The sequence below is a fragment of the Chiloscyllium punctatum genome, chromosome 23 (assembly GCF_047496795.1).
Source record: "Chiloscyllium punctatum isolate Juve2018m chromosome 23, sChiPun1.3, whole genome shotgun sequence".
Taxonomy (NCBI): Eukaryota; Metazoa; Chordata; class Chondrichthyes; order Orectolobiformes; family Hemiscylliidae; genus Chiloscyllium; species Chiloscyllium punctatum.
This window is the reverse complement of record NC_092761.1, coordinates 622,386-647,233: the sequence shown is the minus strand read 5'-3', so window position 1 is coordinate 647,233 and position 24,848 is coordinate 622,386. Positions and strand designations below refer to the sequence as shown.

The following is a 24,848-nucleotide window of genomic DNA, read 5'->3' as shown; positions in this document are numbered from 1 at the left end:
CCTTTCCCTGTAAATAATTCCCTTCCCCAATCACATTTTCAAAGTTCCTGACTAATACGGTCAAGATTGGTCAGGCTCCATTTTATAACTTGCACTTGTGGACCAGGCCTGTCCTTTTCCAAAGCTATTTTCAAACTACTAGAACTGTGATCACTTTGGCAAAACGCTTTCCCAAATCTCAGTCCCTCTCCCTACCTTAATTCCCAAGTGGAGGTCAGGTTTTGCCCCTTTCTCTTTTCAGGCCATTTACATATTGATTGGGAGTTTTCTGGAACACAATTACCAAATTCCTCCCTTGCAAACACTGAACACTGGCAGTCCCAGTCTAGGTTTGGAAAGTTCATAAACGCTACTATAACAGCCCTATTATTATGGTTGATATTTAAGGTGTCCCGACATATTTGTTCCTCAGTCTGCCACAGATTATTCGGGGTCAGCAGTCGCATCGTATCAAAGTGATGACCCATTCTTATTTCTCAGTTCCACGAACATAGCTTCACTGGGCAATCCACAGGAATATTCTCTCTAAGTACTGCTGTGATGATTCATGCAATCAAAACCCACCACCACACGTCCTCTCTTGCCTCCCCTTCCTGCAGCATCTCCACCTTGAAACAATGAACTGTCAGTCCTGCCCCTCCCTCAGCTGTGTTTCTGTAAAACTATAATATCCCAGTCCCTTGTTCCAATCCATGCCCTGAGTTCATCTTCCTTAGCTGTCTGGCCCCTTACATTGAAATTAATGCAGTTTAATCATCAGTTTTCCGCCATTCCCTGCTATGTTCTTGCCTGCCTTGTCTGCTGAAATTGCTGTCTTTAACTCGTGTACCAGCCTCAATCATCTTTCTGGCCTTACGTTTATTTAAGGTCCAACACCCTGCCAGACTGGGTTATATCCTCTCAAGCAGCTCTAGCAATTCACCCCACCAGGATATTTGTCCCTCTCCCGCTCCCAGTTCAGGTGCCATTCCCACCCTGTCACCCTGTGCTGACACCTTCAGGGATATATGGACTTGTCCACCAAGGTCCCTGTATTCCTCAGTACTCCGCAAGGACCTACTGTTTATTATGTCTGTACTTCGCTTATCGTACCTCCCACAGTGTATTGCCTCATTTCGATCAGAACTAAACTCTGCTTCGATTATCATCCAATCGACATCGGACAGCAGAAAGAGACCATCCTCCTCACTGTGAACAACACCCTCACCTTTCATGTCATCTGCAAACCGACTAATGATACCTTCTGCTTTCACATCTGAGTTATTAATGTTCAATGATTCCTGCACAGTTTCCTGTGGTACACCCGGTGGTGAAAGTATGCTATCCACCAATTTTGCATCCAATTTGCCAACTTGCCTTGGAACCCAGTCCTTTTGAACCAGCCTTCCATGTTGGATCTTGTTTAAGGACTTAGTCAAGTCCATGTAAACCACATCATCTGCAGCGCCTTCATCAATATACTTAAGCATCATTTTAAAAAAAAAGCTGAATTGAATTCCTCGGACAGTATCTTCCTCTGCCAAATCCATGATGACTAAACCAAGTTGATCCTTACCTTTGCAAGTGTTGATTCATCCTCACAATTGTTTCCAATAATTTCCCTCCTCCTGCTGTCAGACTATCTGCTCTGTAATTACCTGGCCTATCCCTGCTGCCCTTCTTGAACAAAGGAACCATATTAGCGATCCTCCAGTCATTCAGCACTTCACCTGTGGCCAGCAAAGTATTATATTTATCCAGCAATTTCTGGGTAATTAGCATGGGGTCAAAGAATGCTGGTCCAGGCAGTGACACCCACATCCCATGAATGAATAAATAAAAATACATATGTCCCTCCCTACCTCTGCAAACCCCTCCAGCTGCAGCAATCCGTACTGGCTTTGTAACACCGTTCAGGCCCTGACCTCTCTCTGTCACTCTCTCACCACCTCCAGCACCTTCACTTCTCCATGTTCGTATCGTGTCAATAAAACTTGGCAACGATTCCCCTTCCCATTGCCCCCCTCCTGCGAGCAGACCCATTGCAATCCCTTTAAAACTTACTCTAAAACTCTCTCTCACTTCAGGATTTTAAGTATTTTGTGGTGATCTTCTCAGCCTCATAATCTAATATGATCCATTTTGTCCTGAGTGAGGGACCGGTGGGGATTTTTTGCTGGGTTTTTGTCTGTTTCAGTGGAATATCCTTTTGTTGAGTATTTTTCACTGTTCCTTCAAATGTTTTCCACTGTTCATTTACAGGCGCATATTTCAGTCTGTTTAGCCTGTTTATCTTGGTCAGTTCTCCTCTCCAACTCAGGTAATTGGCTATTTTTGTTTCTAGTTGTAGCTTGTCCTTTCTGTGTTTCACATTAAAACTTTATAGTTCTTTAAACTGCACATTATCACAATTTCCCAGAGGATCTCTCCAGGTGACGTTACTCATTCACTAAGTTTTATCACACAACAGTCGCTCTGAGACAGTTACGTCCCTCGCCAGTTACACAATCTGTTATTCTAAGAAACAGTGAAAAAAATTCTCTGAACTCCTCTTCCAATGTCACTGTTGTCAGTGTGATTGTCCCAGACTTTGCGAATATTAACATTTCACTGAGTGTTCACCATGCTTGTATTGCCCTCCATATGAATATTTGTTTTTCCAATCTGTACAACCCACGTTTTCTCTGTAATCTGCTCCATTCACCTGAAACATTCCTGTCTATGTAAAACACCTCATCCTACCAACATCCTTATCCCTGTAAACTGCTCCATTCCTCCCAAACTCCCCATCTCCATGAACCCCTGTAGGCCCGACAGCTCTCCACATTTCTGTAACCTCCTGTGGCTCAAAGGTCCTCCCTCCCTGTGAAACCACCTCCAGTTCCCACACCCCTCCCAGTCTGGGTCATCCGCTCCAGATCAGGCCATTGCTGTCTCTGTTACCTCATGCAACCTTAGCAACGCCTCATATTTGTGTCTCTTCATTCAGATCGCATCCTCTCCCGCTTCCCGAACCCTCTTGCTGCCATCATAACCCTTGCTATTTAGAAAATGGAATAGCACATTCCAGTACAAGTCCTTCCGCCCTCAATATTGTGCTGACCTTTTATCCTACTCTGAAGATGAAACGAACCTACATATCTTACATTTTACTATCATTGATGTGCCTATCCAAGAGTTGCTTAGATGTCTGTAATGTGTCTGAATCTACTACCACGGCTGGCAGTCCATTCCACGCACCCACCACACTCTGTGTAAATAACGTACCAGTCCCGTCCATGCCGACAGGATATCCCAACCCAATCTAGTCCTACCTGCCAGCACTTGGCCCATATCCCTCTGATATCTAAGCTAAACCTTCTGCCAATTACCTTAAACTTATGTCCCCTTGTGATTACCATTTCGCCAAGGGAAGTAGTCTCTGGTTATCCCACTCTATCTTTGCCTCTCATTCCCTTGTACACCTCTATCAAGTCACCATTCTTCCTCCTTCGCTGTGATCAGAAAAGCCCTAACTTACACAGCCTACCTTCTATGGGCATGCCCTCCAGTCCAGGCAGCATCCTGCTCAATCTCCTCTGCACTGTCTTTAAAGGTTCCACGTCCTTCCTACAATGAAGCGAACAGAACTGTTCACAATATTCGAAGTGTGGTCTAACTGGGGTTCTGTAGAGCTGCAGCAAAATCTCACATCTCTTAAATTCAATCCCCCTGCCAATGAAAGCCAACACACCATCCGCCTTCTTAACAGCCTGTCAACTTGGGTGGGAACCTGAGGGACACAGGATCCCTTTGTTCCTGCACACTGCTAAGAATCCTGCCTTTAACCACGTAAAGGTTTTCTGCAGAATCCTCCAATCGAAAACTATCCCTATCTTTGTAAGTTCCTCCAGTCCCTACAACACTCATAAACTGTGAAACCTTCTCAAGTCCATATATTCCTAATGTCTGCAATATCCTCCTGTCCTGATGTCACTCCATATCTCTGTTACCCCCACCATCCTGCAGTGCTCTTCTGGGGAACATTGCAGAGGAAGGAGGAGTTGGAGAGTCTGGGCCATGTTACAAGGTATGAAGGGCTGCAGAACTTGGAGGATGGTACAAATGTAGGAAGGGACGTGGGACTTGAAGAAGGTTAGGTGTTCCGGGATTCATTGAACCTGCAGGATAGGACAAGGGATGGCTTGTGGAACCTGGAGGATATTATGATTTGAACCACAGGTAATTTTTGATTGGAACATTCAGCCGATCTTATAGTCATAGAGATGTACAGCATGGAAACAGACCCTTCATTCCAACCCAGCCATGCCCACAGGATATTCCAACCCAATGTAGTCCCACCTGCCAGTACCTGGCCTATCTCCCTCCAAACCCTTTCTATTCATATATACATCCAAATGCTTCTTAAATGTTGCAATTGTACCATCTGTAAGACTGGCTGAAAGATCCAATCAAACATTACCTGTGGTTCAAATCATAACATCCTCCAGGTTCCCCAACCCATTCATGGTCCCATCCTGCAGATCAGATATCCCAACCCAATGTAGTCCCACCTGCTAGCACCCAGCTCATCTCCATCTAAACCCTTCCTATTCATATACCCATCCAGATGCCTTTTAACTGTTGCAGTTGTACTAGCCTCCACGACTTCCTCTGGCAGCTCATTCCATATACTTACTATCCTCTGCGTGAAAAAGTTGCCCCTTTTTATCTTTTATATCTTTCTACTCTCACCCTAAACCTCGCCCTATAATTCTGGATTCGCACACCCCAGGAGAAAGCCTTTGTCGATTTACCCTATCCATGTCCCTCTTGATTTTATAAACCTCGATGAGGTCACCCTCAGCCTCCAACTCTCCAGGAAAAACAACCACCACCTGTTCAAACTCTCCCTATAGCTCATCCCTGGCAACGTTGTTGTAAATCTTTTCTGGACCCTTTCAGGTTTCACAACATCCTTCCGATCGGAAGTAGAACAGAGTTGCATGCAGCATTCCAAAAGTGGCCTAACCACTGTCTTGTACAGCCACAACATGACCTCCCAACTCCTGTACCCAATACTCTGACCAATAAAGGAATGCATACCAATCACCTTCTTTGTTATCCTAACTACCTGTGACTCTACTGTCAAGGAACTCTGTATTTCATTTGAAAGATTTCATAGACAGGTAGAGTGGCCCGAGGTCTTCTGGGTAATGCTAGTTCAGTCTAAGCTGGTAAGCAGAGCCAGTGAAATATTTGCAGCGCTGTCTCTCGAATGGTCGAGTGATAATGCACAAGTCAAACAGGCTATTTTAAGTGCTTATGGATTGCTTATGAAACGGAAGCCACTACAATTCCCTTTACCGTACCATCGCTATCTGTCAAAGCTCTTTCAGTTCTATATCCTCCGAATTGTTGAAACCTGCTCTCACAATTGCAACTCCCGTTATTTCCTAACATTGTTGAGTCTCTAAAACCATCCCTTTCAGGTTAATCTCCTCCACTGCATACAACACTCCAAGCTTGTGTAATCTCTTCAATTCCTTCAGTTCCTATATACCTATGAAGAGGTGCGACTGCTTTGTGGCCATTGTATCCTCATTTATATCTGCAAAAGGCTCTGCTCACTGTAGCATATCCTATGCCCATAAGTGAATCTGGTCTCTCATAAGACTCTCTATCACTCTCTCCTCCAGTCTCTACAAGCTTCCCTATCCCTGTCGTATCTTGCAGCATGCACACCACGCACTCTCTCTGACATACCTTCCAGTGCATAAATTCATCTCTCCTTCTAACTGTATCCAGTCTACAACATCATCCCTGTCCGTGCAATATCCTCCAGTCCATATACTCCTCTCTATTGCTGCAGCATTCTCCAGCTTATATCATCTTCCATGTGCTTGCAACATTCTCCAGTCCATACGACCCTCCCTTTCCCTGTAATATTCTCCAGTCCATACGACCCTCCCTTTTCCTGTAATATTCTCCAGTCCATACTACCCTCCCTTTACCTGTAATATTCCCCAGTCCATACCATCCACCCTATCACTGTGATATTCTCCAGATCCCACAACTGTTGTTAAATGTACGACATCCTGGAATCCTGTGAATGTTTCTATGCCCTGATCAACGTTGTCCATGTAACGATCCACAACCCTACACACATCCCTATCTCTGGAATCTAATCAAATACGCTTTATCTCTCTATCTTCCTCCAAACAATAAAATGTTTTCTCCTGCGAACAATCTGTAGCAACTGTAACTATGTTTAACCCTGCAACATTGTCACACCCCCAAACATCTCTCCCACTCTGTGACCTCTAACCATCCCTCAAAGGCCCTCTCTCGGTGACACGCGCCATGCATTTGCAACAAGGCAGATGGAATGACAGCATTAACTGAAGGGAACAGATATGATCGAACTGTTATTGTGGAGGTGTGGCTGCAGCATGACCATCGATGGGATGTGTTTATTGAGGGGTTGTAGGGATTTAGGCAGGATCAGCAAAAAACCAATCAAGGTCCCGTTTTGTTGTGAAGAAAGGACGCAGTCAGTGCATTAATGAGACAGCCAATTTAACCTGGGAATCAAAATATAGAGTCATTTTGAATCGACAGCTTCCAAATAGCAAGGGAGATCTGGGAGATCAAATCACAATCCATGCATGTTGTTAAGTCGGATGCAATATTTTCTTGGTGATAGTAGACAGAGGCATGTGCAGTGGTCAATTTCTGATTGGACGTCTGTTTCACAAGGATCAGTGCTGTGATGTCTGTGTGTAATTTATATCTGGGATTCAGATGAAAAGGTCAGCAGTTTGAGTGGTAATTTTGCAGTCGACATTTGGAAAGGCATGTAATGATTAGGGATAGATAGGGGAATTGTGGATAGTGAGGAAGAGTGTTCATGGTTGCAGCAGTACATACATCAGCTGTAATGTTGGGCAGAGATGTGGCAAATTGAATTTCATCGGGACAGGTGTGAAGTGATATATTTATGAAGTCATATGGAAGAGAGAAGTACACTAATTGACTAGTTGGAAACATTGATAAACAGATAGACATTGGAAGCAAATCCATAGCTCCCTAAAAATAACAACACAACAGGATGTGGTGGTCGAGGGGGAGTATGGCATGCTAACCTTTATTGGGCACAGTATTGAGTACAGACTTTTGCATGTCATGTTGTGACTGAATGAAACTTCATTCGACCATGTTTGGAAAGTTGCGTGTCATTCTCATCGACACACCACAGGAAGGATGTGGAGGTTTTGGGGAGGTTCCAACAGACGGTTGGCAGAATATTGCCTGGATGACTGTGTTTAAGGAGGTTGGACGCAGTTGGATTGTTTTGCGAGAATATCCGAGTCTGAGGGGTGACCTGGTACAGGTAAAGAGCATGAGGAGAGGCGTGAATAGTGTGGATAGTTGGAATCCTCCTTCCAATGTCGAAATATCAAATACTAGGGCGCATCGGTTTAAGGTGAGAGTGAGAAGTTTTAAGTGAGATGAATGAGGCCAATTGTCTTTACCGAGCAATGTGATTATTGAGGGGTTGTAGGGATTTAGGCAGGATCAGCAAAAAAACAAACAGGAGGTGGGAGAGGTGGCAACAAGAGCAAACATTTGAAGGGCATTTAGACAGAAACATGAACAAACAGAGAATAGAGGGATATCGCCCATGTGCAGACAGATGGGATTAGTTGAGAATAGCATCATGGTCAGCACAGCCATGGTGGGCCGAAGGGCCTATTACTCTGCTGTACTGCTCGATTTTCTAACTTAACGACATCTAACCTGTCAAAGCCCCTCCGAATCCTGGATGTTTCATTCAATTTCTCTCCCATTCTTCAAAACTCCAATAGGTTCAAGGGCAATCTCCTCCACCTCTTCTCATTGGAAAATCCCGCCATCTCCAGGATCAGCCGAGCGAACCTTCCCTGGCCTGCCTCCAACACAAGAATGTCTTTCCTTAGGGCACACATACTATTCATTATAATCTAGGTGTGGTCTGACTTGTACCTTGCATCGTTTTAGCAAGACCTCCCTATATTTAGACTCCATTCCCTTTGCCTTCTCGATTACTTGCTGGTCCTGTAAGCTACCTGTTTCAGATTGAATCACAAGGATTCCCAAAATCCTTTGTGCAGTCAGTCTGAAACCAAACGGTGTTAGCCTGACAGTAAGTCGGGAACGTGCTGGAATGTGCTATAAAGAATATGACAATAAATGAGAACTAGATACTTAGAAACAATGTGAGATGTATGATTTTATAAAAGGGGAATATTTTTAAATCTGTTGCATCCTATATTTTGGTGTGACCATAAATGGCAGAATAGATAAGGGTGGGGAAGGCTAGTTGCAGTAGAGGGATATTTGAAATTTCAGAAGCATTTTGACAAGTTTCAACAAGGGCTAAAAATTAGCTCGTGAGAGAATAGGGCCCCTGAAAGGTGAATGAGGCTGTCTGTGTGGAATCACTGCTGATGGGGGAGATACTGAACAAGTATTGTGTGTTAGGCTTTACTGTGGTGAAAGACATGGAAGCTCGGGAACTTGGGAAAATACATAGGGATGTCTTGAAAAGAGTTCACATTGGAGAACAGGAGGTGCTGGATGTCTTAAAATGCAAAAGTTAGATAAAACCTTTGGACATGATCAGATATACCCCAGCGCCTTGTGAGAAGCGAGGGAGGAAATTGCAGGGCCCCTCTCAGAGATATTTGTATCATCGACAGCTACTACGGACCAGTGAGACTGATGGCAGGGGTGGTAAGTTGTTGGATGAGATTCTGAGAGAAACGATCATCGTGCATTTGGAAAGGTAAGGACAGATTAACGATCGTCAGCATGGCTTTGTGCATGGGAAATCATGCCTCAAATGTGAGTGTGGAGGTAGACAAGTGAGAGGTCAAAGCAGAGCAGTACACGATGTCCACATGAACTTTAGCAAGGCCTTTGACAAGGTTCTACATGGCAGACTGGTAAGTAAGTTTAGATCAGACATACCCAGGGAGCGCTCACCAACTGGATACAAAACAGGATTGACTATAGGAGACAGAACATATTCATAGAGGGTTTCTGCCCAAACTGCAGGCCTGTGACCAACGGTGTGCCATGGGGTTCGGTGCTGGGTCACTGTTGTGCATCATTTATATAAACAGATTGGATGATAATACAGGATCCATGATTAGCAAGTTTGTGAGTGAGACTGAAATTGGTGATAATGTGGACAGTGAAGAGGGATATCGAAGAGTACAATGGAATCAACAGTACTGCTGGACCACTGAGGTTAGGAATAACAGGTGGAGAAATGCAAGATGTTGTATTGTGGTAAAGCAGACCAGGCTGGACTTGTACAATTAATGTTTGGGCCTTGGATATTGTTGTGAATCATTTCATTGACCCAGGGATGCAGGTACACAATTTTTTGAAAGTAGCGTCACGGGTAGACAGGCTGGTGAAGCAGGCGTTTGGGATGGTCACCCTTCATTGGGCAGAGCATTGAGAGTAGGAGTTGGGATGTCATGGTTTATCTGTAGAGGACATTAGTGAGGCCACTGTATAAGCATTGTTGATTATCTGGAAAAAATCAACTTGTTCACGTATGTCCTTTAGGGAGGGATATATGATATTTTTACCTGGTCTGGCTCACATGTGACTCCAGTCCCACAGCAATATGGCTGGCTCTGAGTTGCCTCTGGGCAATTAGCAGGAGGGCAATGGATGCTGGTCCATCCGGTGATATCCTTAGGCCTTGAATGAATCAATGAAATACACATATGTCTATCCCTACCTTGGCAAACAGCTCTGCTGCAGCAATCCGTACTGGCTTTGTAACGTTGTTCAGGCCTTTGCCCCTCTCTGTAACACTCTCACCACCTCCAGCACCTTCAATTCCCCCTGTACCGCTACTCTGATTAAACACTGACAATATTTCCTCTTCCTACTGCACTCCTCCATATTTCTAAATGTTGGTTACTTCAGAATTGATCGGTTCTTTTTCATCTCTTAATCAAATCGGCCAAGACCGTCTGAAGTGGGAAGGAGCATTGGGAAGGTGTCAAGCACCTCGAGACTTTCTGTGGGGAAAACGGGCATCCAGGAGAAAACAGCACAAGGAGCGCGCTGTCATGTCAACACCCCACCCACCCCCTTTCCACGTTCACCTTCTGCCTCAAGTGTAACAGAGTCTGTGGAAGGCCACATCGGTCTGTACAGCCAACTCCAGACTCCCCCACCCCCACTGAGAGTGGGAGAGAGTCAGCCTCATCTGTGAGCCACTGCCAAAGAGATGATGAGATAGGAAGGTTGAATCCCCTCACAATTATCCCAGTGTCTTTGTTACAAATTGAAACAATTCCCTGTTGATGCAGTGTTTAATAATGTCATATCACTCAGTATCTCTCCATGTGGTATCCCTCACTGTGTCAGTCTATTTACTGCCTCTGTCAGCATTTCTCTCTCTTACAGATGGTCTGAGATCCTGAGTCAACAGAATTGTCCATTCCAGAGAGATGCAGCAGCACAGGCAAGGGATGGAGACTGGGATTATCGAGATCTCTGCTGGACTCAGTGCCACTCTGCATGTGTTATCCTCATTGCATCAGTCTAATTTCCCATTCTGTCTATTTCTGTCTCATGCAGGTCATCAGGATGTTCCTAACTCCTGTCTCATCCATCACCTCATTGAAACTGGTTGGTCAGCCAAGAGAAATGGAGAGGGAGATCTGGAGCCTTCAGTAATTCCTGCAGCTGGTAAGATCACTCACAGTAAACAGCACAGGGTGGAGGTAGACCAGGAAGACAGGACAGAGATATAGAGCTGGGTAAGGAACAGCAACATTCTAGACTTCATTCTCACCATCTTGTGAGGGTCCTGCTTTCACCTCTTCTGTACTAGTCCTCAATGCGACAGCACAGGGGATCGCAGGCATCAATCCTGGCCCATGCTGTGTTCGTGATCTCTGTAATATCCTCCAGTCCCGATAATCCTTCCTCTGTTTGAAATCTCCTCTAGTCCACATCATTCTCTGTGTCTCTGTCTCTGTCTCTGTCAGGTTCTCCAGTCCCTAACACCCTAATCCCTAACCTTCTCCAGTAGGTACTAAATTCCGTCATCCCTGTAAACCCTGACAGCCCTGTCTATCCCTGTAAGCTCCTCCCACCAATACCACCCTCCATGTCAATGTATTTGTCTTTAACCTCTCCATCCGTCCCTGCCTATGTAATCATCTCCAGCTCCTACAACCCTTCCTTAGCTGTGAAAAATTTGTAATCTCCTTATCCTTCTCCAATTCTTTGATCTTTATCTTGTTAAATTTCACCTTCATTCCCGACACCATACCCCTCCCGACCACAGGAACCTCTTTCAGTTTGTGCAACCCTCCCCATTTGTGTAACTGTCTTCAACCCAGTAACCTGGAATTCTCCATTGCCTTCCTATCTATGAGGCCGCCAGAGTCTAGAAGCCTTCTTATATCTGTAAATGTCTTCAATCACAACAACCTTCCATATCTCTGTTAGTATACACAATAATCTCCGAGATGAAACAGCCCCCTGTCTGTGTCTCTCAGTCTGCCTGCCTCTTCCTAACTCCATCCCTATTCCTCTCTCCAGAATCTAATCCAGCTCCCTCTCTCTCTGTAAATTCCTCCAATCCCCAAACACCTTTGTCCCTCTGACATTCTTGACCAGATGTAACTGTGTTTAATTCTTAGCCTCCCTATCTCTGTAACCTCTACCCATCTGTCCAACCCCCCACTACTGAGGTGCGACTCCCTGTATTCGCCATAAGGGAGATGGAATGACAGTGAACAGATCTGATGGAACTGTCATTACGGAGGTGTAGCTGCAGAATGACCATCGCTGGGAAGTGAATACTGAAGGGTTGTTTGCATAGAGTCATAGAGTCATAGAGATGTACAGCATGGAAACCGACCCTTCGGTCCAACCCACCCACGCTGTGCAGATATCCCAACCCAATCTAGTCCCAATATGCAGACTAGGCAAAAAGCTAACAAGGTATGAAGGAAGGATGAGGTTAATGCATTAATGAGACAATCATGTGGATCTGAATTTGAAAAGTAGAGTTGAGAATAAGCAAGCAGCAGCAACCGTTAGCAGGAATTCTTTTGTAGGCACCAAACAGTGATGCGAATGTCAGTATGGTTACAGTCAGGACACTGAATGTACTTATGGCAAGGGCAGTACAGTAACGGTGTGTGACAATGGTCTCCATGCCGACTGATCCAGCAACGAGCCTGTTGGATTGAATTTGTTGGTGTGAATATAAATGGCAGAATTGTAAGGGTGTAGGAGGGGTGTAGTGGTATAGGGGATATGGTATATTTGAATTATCAGAAGCCTTTATGCAAGTTTTAACAGGGAAAAGAACGGACAAAGGAAGCACATGGTGAGGGGAAGAAACTGACAGGACAGCGTACCTGCAGAGTTACTGCCTTTGCTGTTTGAATTCATGTATCGCTGGATATCGGAGTGCATTTATCAGATTTAAAGGTTACTGCAGATTATATCTGCAATAAATGCTTCTGCTTGTGAGTCCTATCAGATCGAATAGATTGGTTGGAGAGACAGTTTAAGACAATACAGAATTGGTAACACAACAGTATGTGATGGATGGCAGTTATAGGAAGAGGGACAGTCTCAGATAGAGTTACATAGATGGGTTAACTCCAAAAAAGGCAAGAGAGTTTAGTAGCTAGTGCAGGAGTCTTCTGTGGCTCTCCCTATTTTAATCAAATATGCTGTTTTGGAAAATGTAGCGGGTGATGGATTCACAGGGGAACGTTGCACAAACAGACAAGTTTGTGGTATGGAGACTGGCACTAATGCAACAAGGGATACGTCGGATTCCACGAAGTCAATTGTGTTAGGGGACTCGCTAGTCTGAGGTACAGACAGATGGTTCTGTGGACAGCAGAGAAATAAGCAGATTAGTGTGTTGCTTCCCTGGTGCCAGGATCAAGGATATCTCAGAAAGGATGCAGAATGTTCTGACAGGGGAGAGGGTCCAGCAAGAGGTCATTGACCAAATTGGAACCAACGACATAAAAAGGGAAAACGTTTGAGATTATGGACGGAGATTGCAGGGTGATAGGCAGAAATTTAAAAAAGAGGATCTTGACAGTAATAATATCTGTATTACTCCCGGCGCTATGAGCTAGTGAGGACAGGAATAGAGGGATAGAGCAGATGAATACATGGCTTTGGAGCTGGTGTATGGGAGAAGTATTCACATTTTTGGATCACTGGAATCTCTTTTGAGGTAGAAGGAACCTGTACCAGAAGGACGGATTGCACCTAAATTGGAAGGGGGCGAATATACTGGCAGGAAGATTTGCCACAGCTGCTCGAGAGGTTTTAAACTAGTTTGGGTGGTGGGGGGTGTCGGGGGGGGGGGAGCTGGGGGCAGGGAGATAGTGAGGAAATAGATCAATCTGAGATTGGTAAACTGAGAACAGAAACGAGTCAAACAGTCAGGACGGGCAGGGACAAGCTGGACTAATAAAGTAAACCGCATTTATTTCAATGCAAAGGGGCCAAATAGGGAAGGCAGATGAACTCAGGGCATGGTTAGGAATATGGGACTGGGATATCATAGCAGTTACAGAAACATGGCTCAGGGATCGGCAGGACTGGCAGATAATGTTCCAGGTTACAAATTCTACAGGAAAGATAGAAAGGAAGGGAGGACAGGAGGGGGAATGGAGTTTTTGATTAGGGATAGCATTACAGGGGTACTGAGGGAGGATATTCGTGGAAATACATCGAGGGAGGTTATTTGGGTAGACCTGAGAAATAAGAACGGGATGATCGCCTTATTGGGATTGTATTATAGACTCCCTAATAGTCAGAGGGAAATTGAGAAACAAACTTGTGAGAAGATCTCAACTATCTGTAAGAAAGTAGGGTGATTATGGTAGGAGATTTTAACTTTCCAAACATAGACTGGGACTGCCGTAGCGTTAAGAGTCTAGATGGAGAGGAAGTTATTCAGTGTGTACAAGAAAATGTTCTGATTCAGTATGTGGATTAACCTACGAGAGAAGGTGCAAAACTTGACCTACTCTGGGGAAATAAGGCAGGGCAGGTGACTGAGATGTCAGTGGAGGTGCACTTTGGGGCCAGCTACCATAATACCATTAGATCTTAAATAATTATGGAAATGGATAGACCAGATCTTAAAGTTGAAGTTATAAATTCGAGAAAGGCCAATTTTGACAGTATTTGGCAAGAACTTTCAAAACCTGATTGGGGGCAGATGTTCACAGGTAAATGGACGGCTGGAAAATGGGAAGCCTTCAGAAATGAGATAACAAGAATCCAAAGCAAGTATATTCCTGTTGGGATGAAAAGAAAGGCTGGTAGTATAGGGATTGCTGACTAACTAAAAGGTTTGATTCATAAAAAGAAGGAAGCATATGTCAGGGATAGACAGGATAGATCGAGTGAATCCTTCGAAGAGTATAAAGGCAGTAGAAGTATACTTAAGAGGGAAATCAGGAGGGCAAAAAGGGGACATGAGATAGCTTTAGCAAGTAGAATTATGGAGACTGCAAAGGGTTTTTACAAATACATTAAGGACAATATCATAACTAGGGAGAGAATAGAACCCCTCAAAGATCAGCAAGGCAGCCCTTGTGTGGAGATGCAGGAAATGGGGGAGATACTAAACGAGTATTTTGCATCAGCATTTACTGTGGAAACTGATATGGAAGATATAGAATGTCAGGAAATAGATGGTTACACGTTGAAAAATGTCCATATTACAGAGTAGGAAGTGCTGGATGTCTTGAAACGTTTCAAAGTGGATAAATCCCCAGGACCGAACAGGTGTACCATAGAACTCTGTGGGAAGCCAGAGGAGTGATTGCTGGGCTTCTTGCTGAGACATTTGTACCGTTGATAGTCACAGGAGAGGTGCCAGAAAACTGGAGTTTGGCAAACGTGGTGCCACTGTTTAAGAAGGGTGGTACGGACAAACCATGGAACTATAGGTCAGTGAGCCTGTCGTCGGTGGTGAGCAAGTTGTCGAAGGGAATCCTGAAGGACAGGATGTACATGGAGTTGGAAAGACAAGGACTGATTAGGGATAGTCAACATGGCTTTAACCATGGGAAATCATATCTCACGATCTTGATTGAGTTTTTTGAAGAAGTTACGAAGAGGGCAGAACAGTAGATGTGTTCTATATGGACTTCAGTAACGCGTTCGACAAGATTCTCCATGGAAGACTGGTTAGCAAGTTTACATCTCACGGAACACAGGGACAACTAGCCACTTGCATACAGAACTGGCTCAAAGGTTGAAGACAGAGGGTGGAGGTGGAGGGTTATTTTTTAGACTGGAGGCCTGTGACCAGTGGAGTACCACAAGGATCAGTGCTGGTTCCTCAATTTTTTATCATTTACGTAAATGATTTGGATGCGAGCGTAAGAGGTATTGTTAGTAAGTTTGCAGATGACAACAAAATTGGAGGTGTAGTGGACAGCGAAGAGGTTTACCTCAGAGTACAACAGGATCTTGATCAGATGGGCCAATGGGCTGAGAAGTGGCAGGTGGAGTTTATTTGAAATAAATGTGAGGTGCTGCATTTTGGGAAAGCAAAGTTTAGCAGGACTTCGACATTTAATGGCAATGGGTGTGTTGCTGAACAAAGAGACCTTGGAGTACACGTTCATTGGTCCTTGAAAGTGGAGTCGCCGGGAGGTAGGATTGTTAAGGTGGTGTTTGGTTTGCTTTCCTTTATTGGTCAGAGTATTGAGTTTTGGAGTTGGGAGGTCATGTTGCGGTTGTACGGGACACTGGTTAGGCCACTGTTGGAATATTGTGTGGAATTCTGGTCTCGTTCCTATCGGAAATATGTTGTGAAAATTGAAAGGGTTCAGGAAAGATTTACAAGGATGTTGACAGAGTTGGAGAATTTGAGGTATAAGGAGAGGCTGTACAGGCTGGGGCTGTTTTCCCTTGAGCGTTGGAGGCTGAGGGGTGACCTTCTAGAGATGTACAAAATTGTGAAGGGCATGGAGAGGATAAATAGAGAAAGTCTTTTCCCTGGCGTCGGGGAGTCCAGAACTAAAGGGCATAGGTTTAGGCTGAGAAGTGAAGGATGTTGGGTGGCACAGTGGTTAGCAATGCTCCCTCCCAATGCCATGAGACTCAGGTTCAATTCCCGCCTCAGGCTGTGTGGACTTTGCACATTCTCCCTATGTCTGCGTGGGTTTCCTCCCACAATCCAGACTTGTGCAGGCTAGGTGAATTGGCTATGCTAAATTGCCTGTACTGTTAGGTTAGGGGGATGGATCGGAGTGGTTTGTGCTTTGGTGGGTCGCTGTGGACTTGTTTCCACACTTAAAAAAATGAAAACGTGAAAGAGACCTAAGGGGCAACTTTTTCACACATACGGTGGTACGTGTATGGAATGAGCTGCCAGAGGATGTGGTGGAGGCTGGTACAATTGCAGCATTTAAAAGACATTTGAATGGTTATATGAATAGGAAGGGTTTGGAGGGATATGGGTCGGATGCGGGCAGGTGGGAATAGATTGGGTTGGATATCTGCTCGACATGGACGGGTTGGACTGAAAGGTCTGTTTCCATGCTGTACATCTCTATGCCTCGATAACTCACAGAGTGAGTTTGTAAATGCAGTTAGTGTGAATGGTATTTGGAGCAATACATGTAATTGGAAAGTTAAAGTTAGGTTGGAGTTTGTTTAAAGGGATTGGAATAGAGAGGTAAAGGCATCATGAATCAGTTGCATAGAGTGTTGGTGAGAGTGTACCTGAGGTATTGAGTGTAGTGTCGGTGACCTAATCTAAGAAAGATGACACTGATCACAGAGGACGTGCAATGGACATTCTCCAGATTAATTCCTGAGATGACAAGATTTTCTGATGGGGAGGTTTGTCCTGCGACCTCTCCAGTTTCAAAGCATGAGAGGTGATCGCAGTGAAATTTCAAAAATCTATGATTCATGTGATGAGGTGGAAATAAACAGGATGTTTCTCTAGCTGTCTACTCTATATTTAAGGCAAATAATGACAGGATAAGGGATATGCCAGTTAAGACCGTAATAAGGAGGAAATTCTTCCCTCGGAGGGGACTGACTAACACAGGGGCATGGAAGCCTGTTAGCAGGGCAAGATTAAGGAGAATCCCCAGATATTCTCCACGTATATCAAGTGGAACAGAACAACCAGGGAACATGTAGGGTCTATTAGTGACTTGGCAAGTTGTATCCAAACTCAACTTCATGGGAGAAGGCTGTTTGTGTGACTGGAGCCCAATTTCCCCGGTGTACCCGGTAGAGATCAGTGCTGTGTTCCGTATTATTTGTGGTATTCATAAGTGATGTGAATGTGAAGTGGGTAGGGGGAGTGTGATAAGTAAGTTTGTGTTTGACACAAAGATTGGCTGTGTGGTTGGCAGTGAGGAGGGAGGTCTTATATTACAGGAAGATACAGATAGAATGGTCAGATGGTCAGATCAATGGCAAATGGAATGTAACTCTGATAAATATGAGGTGATGCACTTTGGAAGAAGGAAACAGACAGGGGAGGACTCAAAGAACGGCATCACACTAGGAAGCTCAGAGCGTGCTTCTCCACACATCCCTGAATGTGACTGGATATGATAATTGATGAGTTCAGCATGACTGTAGATAAAGCCTTTATTCATTAACCCAAAGATTATCCGAGTTTTATATAGCACTTCGGTAAGGCCAAATGAAATATTGTGTGCAGTTCTAGGAGCCGCGTTACAGGAAGGATGTGATTGTACTGGATGAGGTGCAGAAGAGATTCACCAGAATGCTTCCTGGGATGGACCATACGAGCTGTGGAGAGAGGCTGGGTAAGCTCGAGTTATTTATTTTGAAGCAGAGGAAGTTGAATTGGAATGTAATTCAGATTTAAGATTACAAGGGGCATGGACAGGGTGAATAAACAACAGCTGTTCTTTTTAGTCAAAGTTTCAGATTCTTTACAGAGTGAAACCAGGGAATGGAGAATGGAGAACAGAGAAACATGACACAGCTACTTCACTTCTGCCTTCACAGAAAAATGCATAAACAAAGCCTTCCCAGCAATAGGAAAAAACCTGAGTCTGATGAGAAAATGATGTGGAATGAAACTAGTAAATAAACTAATTTGGAGAAATTATTGGAACTGAAAATAATGGGCATAGAAAAAAAAACAACACAGATTGCTGAAATGGGAAACATTTGAGAAACTCACTGGTAGATTAATTAAAGAAAATACAATAGAGGCACTGAACTAGGATTTTCAGCAAGGATTTTAATAGAGTCCCAACCCTTGTAAGCAAAGTAAAAGCACATGGGAAAGGGGGTAATATATGAACATGGTGTTAAAATGGGAGTGTTGACAGGAAACAATGAGGAGGAATAAATGGATGGGTTTCAGTTTGGAAGGCTCATGAGTCATCACAATGATTGATGCTGGGGCGCCAGATATTCACAATACATCTCAAACATCTCGTTGAGGGATTCAAATGCAAAGTTTCCAAGTCTGCTGACGGAACTAGGATTTTGAAAGTGAGGAGAATGTGAAAAAAACTTAAAGGAGAATGAAACAAACGGAGTGAATGAGTAAACATGTGGCAGATGAAGAGCAGTGTGGATAGATATGATGTTGTCTACTTTGTTGTGAAACACTAAAGTTCCAGCCAACCATTGGAAAAGGAAGTGGTTGAGAAATGTCGATCTATGAAGGGAACTGCACTTTTCTTCTGTTATTGTTTAGACAGACATCTGTGTTCCATGCAGGGCAGTGAGTTCTGCAGAAAGAAGCCAATACAGGGAATACATTGGCACACTGACCAGTTTACACAGACCCACCAAGTGGGGAGCTGTAACATTGAAAAGGATCTGGGCTCTCCCTGTACACCAGTCACTGAAAGCAATATTGCAGGAGCAGAAAGCAGTCAGGAAGATAAATTGTTGTTGACCATCATTTCAGAAGGACTGGAGTCCAGGGGTAAGGGTGTCTCAGTGCAGCTGTACAGGCCCTTGGTGAGACCTCAACTCGAACATTGTGCAGTGTTGTGTGCAGTTTTGGTCTCCGTACCTAATAAAGAACAAACCTGACATTGAGGGAGTGCAGCGAAGGATGACCAGACTGATCTCTGGGATGACAGACTTTTTGTGGAGCAGAGTTTGGGGCAACTGAGCCTGTATCGCATGGGGTTTAGGAAGATGAGTGGAGATCTCAGTGAGATATATAAAACACTGACAGGGTGAGTTAGATTGGAAGCAGTGATGATAATTCCCCTGGCTGGGAAGTCTAAAACAAGAGGCCACAGTATTAAATACAGATGGGTCACATTGCATTTAGATACGAATAAATGTCTGCACTCAGAGACTGGTAAACCTGGGAATTCTCTCTCACATAAGGCTGTGGAAGACAAGGCACTAAAGACTAATAAGGATGTCTAGACACCAAAGGATGGAGGAGAGGGCAGGAGTATGGTGTAGAAATAAAGGGTCAGCAATCATTATATTGAATTGGATAGCAAACTCGACAGACCAAGGGGACGACCACAGTTCCTATTTTATAGCTTCACAAGGTTAATCACATTAAGGGGTGTGTAAAGTGTGTGGGGAATGTGGATTGAGGAGATGTTCAGACATTAACTAGAATGGGGCAGGCTCAGTGTGCTGTATGGCCTATTACATTCCCGATGTTTCTGTGCGGTTTGTGGGAAAGCTCTGTAAATGTTGTCACAAGTTCACAGATGTTAGGAAGGACGTCTCTGCTGGCTCAACAGGACTGTGTTTCCCGTTCCCTTTTCCATACCGAGGTTGGGGGCTGGGTGTTCTGTCAGGTTTTATCCTTTTAGACTTCAGAGCAGTTTGATACGATAGAGTGTCTTGCTTGGCCTTTTCAGAGACCATTGAAGAGTGCATCACATGTCTGTGTGTTTGGAGTCACTTTTAGGCCAGACCAGGAGAGCACGGGAGATTCACTTCCTGAAAGTACATTGGGGAAGGAAATTGGTGTTTACAATCGACATTGACTTCAAGGCCATTGTTACTGACACCAGATTTGAGATCTCGATATTTTATTAATTGTTTTTAACTTCCACCAGCTGCCAGAGCATTAGCCTGGTCTGGATTATTCATCCAGTGACTTTTCCAAAACAGCACCATCTCCACATGGGGACCGATCGGAAACCACACTGAGCAAGTTTATGTCTGTGCTGCTTGACAGCTCTATCAAAACGAACTCCCAATTTGACTATCGTGATGAGGCTGAGAGGGTTGTAATTGTCCAGATTGTAATTATTCCCCGACACTGAGTAATTTTCCACATTGCCAGGGAGATGTCAGAGTTGTAGCTGGAAGGAAACCGCTTCCCCAGGGACACGGCTTGTTGTACAGCACAAGTCTTCAGTCCTATTGCAGGAATGGGGTCAGGACTCATTGCATTTGCCTCTCTACTGTGTTCAGCTTTTTCTTCATGGCACGTGCAGCGAATTGAATTGGTTGAAGACTGATCTGTGATCCTGTGGGCATCATGATGACGGTGAATTGAATTATCGACTCAACACCCCTGGCTGAGGATGGTACAGATACTATTTCCTTGTTTTTTACACTGATGTGCAGAGCTGATCCATTGATAGAATGGGGATAATTGTGAAGCCCTCTCTAACAGTTAGTTGTTTAATCGACTATCACGATTTTTTGCCGGATGTGGCAGTCTGCAGAGGTTTCATCTGGGTGTATTGACCATGTGACAATTTCTCTCTCTCGATCATATGATTTGGTTTTATTTGATTTGATAGGATTCGTTGTCGCATGTATCTAAGTAGAGTGAAACTCTTTGTTTATACACAGTTCTGGCAGATCATAGTGAGAGTTGGAGCTGCCTTTTTTTAGAGACATGGAGTGGCCGAAAATTAAAAGTCTACTTCAGCTGTCTGTTTCTGAAGAGCCACAAAATAGACAGAAATTAAAATAGATTGCTTCAGCATCAGTGAAAAAAAGGCCTTTGAACAGGGAAGTATTCCAAAGCAAAAGAAAGTATAATCTGATTCGCAAGATTCTGAAACATGCCTATATAGTGGTAAAGAAGGTTTTTTTTTAAAAAAAAGATGATTTGTTACAGAACACAGATGAAAAAATGAATTTGTAGCACAAAAACGTTGAAGAATCACTACACAAAGTAACTTATTCTGATCTCAGTAAGGATTATTTTCATCCACAAAAATAGCATCTCAAGTTATCTTTCAGAAGCTAGCTGTGCCTTTGAAACTGTTTACAATAGTAATAAGTTCTAGTTAAATATTTGGTAAATAATCATGGACACAGATTTCAACATAATAATAAAACCTTAACGAGATGCCTGGCTTGTCTTGTCGAATTCGCGAAGAGAAAGGTTAACCGTAGAAATAATAATATTACGTATTTTGTATCAGAATCAGCTTTTTCCTGTAAAATGTGATCACGGAATTTGATAAGAGATAGCCTGCCCATTGGAGAATAGAATTTATGCAATCCTTCAAGATAAACAATGAGGGATATGACTGAAAAGAGCAGAGCCCCGAACTTTGGAATGCATTATAGAAAGATCCCAAGGACTAGAGATAACAACAATCGTTAAACTTCCGAAACAAATCAGAACCTCGGGCTGTCCCTGGGAGTGTCCATCATTGATCAGTTGTTTTACAAGATTGGTTCTGCAGAAGGGGAGTGGAGGGTACACTGACAAAGTTGTGTATGATCACTGCAACACAGAACGTATAAAAATACTGTCTTTTTACTGCAAAATCGAAGTGTGTCATTGATTTGCCTTCTGATCTGAGCTAAAGCTTAAGGAAAGGATTGTCTTCTCATGTCAAAGCCAGATTCGAGGAAGATCCTTTGGGATTCTCCCAGCATTAGCCAGGTTTTGCTTGAATTAAAGTCCATTCCGTGCCTGTGTCCTGTCTGCCTCCAGAATCTTTGTCCCGAGCTGGGGAATCTCGCTCCTACAATAAGCAAGGACATACAGGTCATAGGGTAAAGGAAAAACTTAGACTGAGGCATACAGGCTACACCAGAAAGTGTATGCTATAGGCAACATCAATGTGAGCAAGATCAGCATTATTTGAAGTTAGTGAGTCCATTCCTCAGTTTAATAATGGCTGGGGAGATGCTGTTGATGATCCGCTGGTTTGTGTGTTCAAGATTCTGTATTGTCTGCATGATGGAAGAGATTGTAGGAGATCCAGGGTGCGATGGGTCTTTGATAATGTTGTCAGCCTTTCCGTGGCAGTGAGCTGTGTAAATGGAGACAATGGATAGGACGTTGATTTCCGTGATGGCATGGGCTGTGCACACAACCTTCTGTCATTTCTCTTACTGTCCTGGGCAGGGCTGTGGCCACACCAGGTCATTATGCACACAGATAGTTTGCTGTCAGTGGTGCATTTGTAGACATTGGTGAGGGTCCTTGTGGACATGTCAAATGTCCTGAGCTGCCAGAGAAAAAAAGAGGCGTTGTTTCGCCATCTTGGCTATCACGTCTACATGGGAGGTCGGTTATCATCACTCCAAGCAACTTAATGCTTTCCACTCTTTCAACTTCAGTTCCATTGATGCAGATGCGGGCACGTTCTCCTCATTTCTTTCTGAAGTCATTGATCAGTTGGTTAGTTCTGCCGACGTTGAAAGAGAGGATGGTCTCAGTGCAGCATATCACTAAGTAAACTATTTCCGTTCTGTATTTTGACTTGTTATCATTAAATACCTGTCTTACTATGATGGTGTCATCAGTGAACATGTAGATGGCATTCGTTCAAAATTTGGCAACACAGTCGTGGGTGTACAGTGAGTATAGTCGGGGGCTGAGGACACATCCTTTGGGATTTCAGTGTTGAATGTTATCATGGAAGAGACACACTTACCTATTTTCACTGATTGTGTACTGTGGGTCAGAAAGCTGAGGATCCAATTTCAGAGGGCGGAGCCAAGACTAAGGTCAGGGAGTTTTGTGATCAGTCTGAAGGGAATAATGGTGTTGAAGGTGAACCTATAGTCAATGAGCAGGCATCTGACGTGGGTGTCCTTGTTGTCCAGGTGTTCCAGGGATATGGCACCCACTATGTACCCATTCTACTGGTAGGAAAATTGTAGGGGATCGAGGCAGGCTGGGAGACTGGAACTGATGTGGGCCATGACTAGACTCTCGACGCATTTCACTCCCCTCAGTCTCCAGCGCTCTAAAGAGGAATGTCCCAGTTATCCAACCTCTCCCTATGACTCAGACCCTTGAGTCCTGGCAACATCCTTGTAAAGTTCCAGTTTTATACCATCCTTCCTACAGCAAGGTGACCAAAACTGAACACAATGCTGAACGTGGACATATTTGGAACTGTAAGTTTTACTCTGCTGCCAATTATTATCTGCTGTGATATTGCTTTTTATTGTTATTCTGAAATCTTATTATTCATTGAATCCCCTGACGGCAATCCCCTCCGGTGAACGTTCTCCTGACTGCTTGAATTTGAATCAATCTATTTTGTTTGGACTGATATTTTGATGCCGCTGTATATCAGAGAACAGGAAGAGATGATGGATGACTGTGCAGTGTGTGTCCTTTACTGGACCAGCTTGACTCTCCAGGTACGTAAAGCTTTTATTGTGGACCAGAGTGCCTCAGAATCGTTACATAACAGAAGGAAGCTATTGAGCCCATTGTCGGTCCATGCACATAGAACATTACAGCTCAGTACCTACAACATCCTTCAGCACTGCCGACGGATCCACCGACATTACTGACAACTGTAAATTTACTAACTCATCCTTCTATACCCTCATTAAGGTCATTTTCAAAAGGACAAACAACAGTCACTCCAAAGCAGATCCTTGCAGTATACCACTAGCAACCAAACTCCAGGATGAACATTCCCCATCAACTATCACCTTCTGTCTGCTTTCAACCAGCCGATTTGTGATCCAAACGCTAAATCACCCACAATTCCACGTCTCCATATTTTCTGGGAGAAAGTAAGGACTGCAGATGTTTGAGATCAGAGTCGAGAGTGTGGCGCTGGAAACGCACAGCAGGTCAGACAGCATCTGAGGAGCGAGGAGAAAATGAAGACTGCAGATGCTGCAGACCTTAAAACTGATTACTGATAAAGGTCTTACAAGAGAAACATCAACTTGCATGCATCTTGGACGCTGCCTCATCTGTTCTGCTTTTCCAACACCACACTCTCCATATTTTCTTCAATAGCCTACCATGGGGGACCTTATCAAACGCTTCACTGAAATCCACATACCTCACTTTACTCTTATCCACCTGTTTGGTCACCTTCTCAATGAACTCGGTAAGATTTGTGAGGCATGACATACCCTTCACAAAACGTTGTTGACTATTCCGAATCAAATGTTTCCTTTCCAGATGATAGTAAATCCTATCTCTTACAATCCTTCCCAACACTTTACCCACAACTAAAATAAGACAGGTATATAATTACCAGGGTTATCTCTTCTCCATTTCTTGAACAAAGGGACAACATTTGCTGTCCTCCAATCTTCTGGCACTATTCCTGTCGACAATGGCGATGTAAAAATCCGAACAGTTGGTTGCGTAAACTCCTCCCTAACTTCTCAGAGAATCCTAGGATAAATCCCATCTGGCCCAGGGGACTTATCTATTTTCACACTCTCCAGAACTGCTAACATCTCGACGTTACGAACTTCAATCCCGTCTAGACTAATAGCCTGTTTCTCAGTATTGACCTTGACAGCATTTTCTTTTTCCATTGTGAATCCTGATTCAAATATTAATTTACAGCCTGTCCTATCTCCTTAGACTCCACACACAACTTAACACTACTGTGTTTGATTGCCATTAA

At 43.9% G+C, this 24,848-nt stretch overlaps 1 long non-coding RNA gene across 1 annotated transcript in view; it reads left to right on the top strand.

Annotated features, from left to right (window-relative positions):
- Positions 1-20,356, top strand: part of LOC140493957 (uncharacterized) — a 75,228-nt gene extending 54,872 nt beyond the window's left edge. Inside the window, exons 6-8 of the long non-coding RNA XR_011963796.1 lie at positions 10,609-10,790; positions 17,729-17,837; positions 20,091-20,356. This is a non-coding gene — a long non-coding RNA (uncharacterized lncRNA). The remainder of the gene's footprint in view (positions 1-10,608; positions 10,791-17,728; positions 17,838-20,090) is intronic.
- Positions 20,357-24,848: the final 4,492 nt, after the last annotated feature.